Below are 5,449 nucleotides of genomic sequence, written 5' to 3'. Positions count from 1 at the left end.
CATGAGTACTTCCTACAGTACTTGGCCTGTAGTGCTTGTTTCTTACAATTTGCCTCCATGGATTTGTATGAAACAAGTTTCTTTTATATTATCTATGATTATCCCTAGAGAAAAAGGTCCCGGAAATGATATTGACATCTATTTACAGCCACTTATTAAAGAGTTAAAACAGTTATGGTCGGGTGTTGAGACATATGATGTATTGAGAAAGGAGAACTTTAATTTACGTGTAGCTTTATTGTGGATAATTAATGATTTCCCTGCTTTTGCTAATTTATCGGGTTGGAGTACTAAAGGACGTTATGCTTGTCCTTGTTGTGCTGCGCAAACTTGTTCGAAATGGTTGTATAATGGAAAGAAGTTCTCTTACATGGGCCATCGTCGGTGGTTAGATGGAAATCATAAATTTAGATTTTAGAGGACTCTATTTGACGGTACTGAAGAGTACAGAGGAGCTCCTGAGCAGACCATTGGATCTGAAATCTTGTTTATGTTAAAAGATATCAATTTTAGTTATGGGAAAATGAATCAACCACCTAACACGCAAACAAAGAGAAGATCGAGGGATGAATATGATGAAGAGGATGATCCTAATGAGGCGAACTTGTGGAAAAAAATGAGTATTTTTTTAGTTGCCTTATTGGGAGCATAACATTTTACGCCACAATCTTGATGTCATGCATATTGAGAAGAATGTCCGCAAGAACATAATTGGGACAATTTTGAATGTCGATGGAAAATCAAAAGACAATCTTCAGAATCGACTTGATTTAGTTGACATGAGAATTCGGCATGATCTTCATCCTCAAGTACTTCTGAATGGGAAATATCAGTTGCCGCCTTCTATTTTTTCAATGTCAAAGGAAGAGAAAGAAGTGTTCTGTATGGTGTTGAAGAATATAAAGGTCTCAGATGCGTATGCGTCAAATATATCTCGATCTGTGAGTCTTAAAGATCGAAGATTATATTCATTAAAATCACATGATTACCACATCTTAATGCAAGATTTACTCCCAATTGCTTTACAATGTTGTATGTCAAAAAATGTAACGTCCTGTATAATTGAACTATCCAATATAATGAAAGCTATTTGTGACAAAGTTTTGGATGTTGAAGAACTTGAGAAAGTACAGGATCGAGCCGCTTTGACTTTATGCAATTTGGAGAAGATCTTTCCACCTTCCTTCTTCACTGTTATAGTGTACTTGGTAATCCATCTCCCTCACGAAGCAATACTTGGTGGACCGATTTTTTATCGATGGATGTATCCTATAAAAAGGTGCTAATTTATTTCTCAAGTATTCATTCATTCACCTCTATACATTTAGTTACAACTTTTGATAAATATTGTATATCGTGTTTAGGTTCTTAAGCAAATTGAAGTCGTATTGTCGCAATAAGCGTTATCCAGAAGGATCAATTGCTGAAGGCTACTTGGTAGAGGAGTGCATGACCTTCTGTTCTAGATATTTAGAAGATGTTGAAACACAATTGAATAGACCAAGTAGAAATGCTGGGCTCAGTGATCATAACTTTGCCGAAACTTATTTATTCCAAAGTTATGGAGAACCAATCGACAAAGTTGAAATTGCAGAATTAGATGATATATCGTGGATACAAGCACATCGATATGTACTTTTTCACCACGATTCAATTGAACCGTTACGCAAGTAAGTTCTAAAATTTCCTCACATATTCGTTGTTTTGATTTGTTTATCTTCTAACCAATTAAACTTGTTTTTAACATAGTGAGTACAAACAAATTTTGAGATCCCGTGCACGCTCTCGAAGATTACAACATCGAGAGGTTAATAATTTATTCACAGAATCTTTTCATAAATGGTTAAGCCAAACGGTATGTAACTGAAGTTAATAAGTTACATATAATCGTGAAATTTAGTTAATCAAATAAGAATGTTTTTACATAATACATTTATAATTACTCAATTTACTTTCGATTCAATTGGTTTGGAGTGGGAAGGACATCAATGACGAAGTTAAATGGCTTTTCTAAGGTCTGAACAAAATAATAAATAAAAAGATATAGTGCCTTCCTCATCAATAGATACAGATTTCATACAAAATATTGCGAGAGAATGAGGAGAACTCAAAATTATGGAATTGTTGTTAATTCTTCAATTACAAGTTATGCTAATGCTAGGGACAGTAATCCGGTTGAGGGTAATGTGGAGTATTACGGACTTATTACCGACATTATTGAGTTGGATTACTATGGCAGATGGAAAGTTGTCTTATTTCGGTGTGATTGGGTTGATATTAGTACTGCTCGCGGAATTAAAAAAGATCAATTTGGTTTTACAATGGTTAATTTCTCTCGCTTGATCCACACTGGACAACAATTGATGGACGAGCCATATGTATTTTCCTCTCAAGTGAAACAAGTTTTTTATTCGAAAGATCCAACTGATGAGGATTGATATGTTGTACTCCGGAACACCCCTAGAGACTTGTTTGACATGGGTAATGGAAGTAGAGATGACATCGTCGAAAGATCAGAAACATTACCTTTTCCAGAACAAAACATAGATGAAAATATCCCTAGTACTAGTACACAACATCAATGGGTTCGACATGATGTGGATGAAAATATTTACGAATAATGATGTAGTAAGATTTTACGATTTTTTAATTATATGTAATATTATAATTTTGATCTTGGTCATGTTATATAATTTAACTATTTTATATGTACTATTATTGTTGTAATTTGTTACTAAAACTTCAACTATTTTATGTGTATTGCAGGAAAAATGCGTAGAAGAAGATTACGAGATTTAAGTATTGTCCAGAATACTCTAAATTTGAAAGAAGCAAATATTGAACAGCAGGCAGTTGTTGGATCTTCGAATGTGCCGGAGACACTTGACGAGCCTGGAGAATTTCAAAGTAATGTTAAGTTCATTTTACATGTGTTGAATTTTATTATTGATTTATTTGTCAATTTTAATATAATAATAATATATCATTTTTCAGTTGAAAGTGGTGAGACGTGCTGAGGTCGAGGACGTACGCTGCTTAAATATTTATACGACTTAAATCCTGTCGAGCGTGTCAAAGTAAGTAGAAACAGTCATGGTCAGCCTGTTGGATCTGAAGCTCGACTTTTAGCAGGCTATTTTGGCATTTTAGCACGAAATGCCAATATGTTGCCCATCAACTATGAATCATGGCATCACATGCCTGATAGCAACAAAAATCAGGCTCTCGATAATATTAAGGTAACAAAACGTGAATGTAATTTATAATACTTTGGTTTAAGTTTCATTTATATTTACATTCTAAACTTGTGTTTTTTTAGGAGAGATTTGCTTTAGAGGTCTCCGATGACTATATCAAGAAGGCATTGGGTAAAAAATGGAGAGACCATAAAAGCACTTTGAAAAAATAATATTTTAAGAAAGACATAAGCCTCGAGGAAAAATTGTGAAATGTCCCGCCGGGAATGCTGAGGTACCAATGGGAAAATGCGGTTAGATTCTAGAATTCAAAGAAATGAGAGGTATTACGTTCTTTCAAACTCTTATATATAGTGTTTACTATATACGTAATAACAATTTCATTATGTAGGACCATAAGCGAGTTAAAACAAGCAGCAGGTAAAAACAAAAATTCACTCACACGGCAGGGTCGAGAAGTTTTGCTTCTGTAGCTGAGGCCAAAGTATTATAAATTTATTAATTCTGTCAAATATTAATGACTTTCTATTATTAAATAATATTTTTACTACTATATTGTAGGAAGTCTCGTCTGGTCAAAAAGTTGGATGCCTTCAGCTTTTTGAGATTACGGATAAGAAAAAATATGGATCTCCTATAACATCCGAAGCTGGAGAAATTATGGTATATTTACTTAATAAAATTTCATTTATTATAAATATTTATAATGTTTAATTATAATGGTTTAATTCGTCGTTAGTAGTTTTAAATAATGTTAAGTTATGTTGCATTCTTTTTTATTATATATTTCGTTTCTCACTCTTTGATTGATTTATTAGGAGAAACTAAAGGGGAAGAAGGTGGAGTATGAAGCAATTGCTTCGACTGATAGTTCTGTTCACCTTGAGAACATTGATAACAGAATTATCACTGAATTTTTGGGTCCTGAAAGGTATGGTCGTGTTCGATTTCAAGGATCTGGTGTTACCCCGACCCAAGATTTTGGATCCGGCTCCTAGCAATACATGCCTTCCGAGAGTCAAACTCAAGCTGAAGTTCAAAGGTTAAGAGACTAGATTGCTTAGATGCAAGCGAACATGGTTGAGCAAATTACCGAGGTTCAAAGAAAATATGAAAAACTCCAGCAAAAACTTAGAGCGGAGGCAGCAGCGAGGGAGGCAGAGGCAGCAGCGATGGCAACAGAGCAGAGCAGAGCAGAACAAAAAGTACGATGAACTCTAGCTGCAGCTTCAGCATATGATGCAGATGTTTCAGCAGTCGCAAAAGCCAACATCTTAGACATTAGTTTTCTCGTTGTAATAATATTTTTAACATTGTCACATTTAACATTATTGTAAGAATATTATGAGTATTACTTTATTTATTAATTATATATATCTTTCGTTAAATTTGAATTATCATTTAGATTTAATGTTTTTGGTTGTATTTTTTATGCTAAATTTACTGTTTTTGGTTACATTTCATGCTATATTTGTTGTTTTTGGTTGGATTTAATGCAGGAAGGATTGAATATTGGTGAAAAATATGCATTTCAAATCTGTCAAAATTAGCAACGTTTGTGAAAAAAACGCCGCTAAAAGCCATGAATTTTAGCGGCGCTTTCCTCACAAACGCCGCTAAAAGCCATGACCTTTAGCGGTGCTTTTCCAACAAACGCTGCTAAAAGTCATGCTTTATCGGCCCTTTTCTCACAATGCCGCAAATTTTTGCGGCGTTCCCTATAGCGGCATTTTTTGCGGCACTTGTAAAATCGCCTCAAATAAACGCCACTAAAGGCTAAAAAAAGCGTCGCTAAAAGTCTATTTTCTTGTAGTGTTTACTATATAGTGATTCATAAAAAGTTGTAATAATATCCATTAAACTCAAGTTAAATCGTTTATGAATTGTCAATTTAATAATATATCTAAAGGTTATTGCATCCACCACAAAAGAATATTATATCTTTTCATAATCAATGCCAAGACTTAGTGAAAAAAATTCATATTTTTATTCCGCTTTTGCAAACTACTTTAATTGCACCTTTACTGGCTTTATACCTTTAGATATTTGGACTACTGGTCCAAAAACTCCACAAATTTAATTGTACTTGACTTGTGTCTTTCTATTTTGATCAATTTATTCTATATCTATATTTCTCAATAGATTTATTCAGGATCTTCCTTTTATTTCGTTATAATAATACTGCATGCAAAATCATTGTCAACCACTTTTATTATTCGATTCCACATTTTCTCGAATTGACATAACTTATC

The 5,449-nt window shown here is 33.7% G+C and overlaps 1 long non-coding RNA gene across 3 annotated transcripts; it reads left to right on the top strand.

Annotated features, from left to right (window-relative positions):
* The first annotated feature begins 3,317 nt into the window (after positions 1-3,317).
* On the top strand, positions 3,318-4,598 carry LOC107890205 (uncharacterized). Of its 3 annotated transcripts, XR_001681878.2 has the most exons (4): positions 3,319-3,520; positions 3,589-3,681; positions 3,759-3,860; positions 4,016-4,598. It is a non-coding gene; the product is annotated as an uncharacterized lncRNA (long non-coding RNA). The 3 variants fall into 3 exon arrangements; XR_001681877.2 differs by having other exon boundaries at positions 3,318-3,681; XR_005901580.1 differs by lacking the exon at positions 3,589-3,681 and having other exon boundaries at positions 3,320-3,520.
* The last annotated feature ends 851 nt before the right edge of the window (positions 4,599-5,449 follow it).

This window comes from Gossypium hirsutum, chromosome A09, assembly GCF_007990345.1.
Source record: "Gossypium hirsutum isolate 1008001.06 chromosome A09, Gossypium_hirsutum_v2.1, whole genome shotgun sequence".
NCBI classification, from domain to species: Eukaryota; Viridiplantae; Streptophyta; class Magnoliopsida; order Malvales; family Malvaceae; genus Gossypium; species Gossypium hirsutum.
This window is presented reverse-complemented; position numbering and strand designations above follow the sequence as displayed.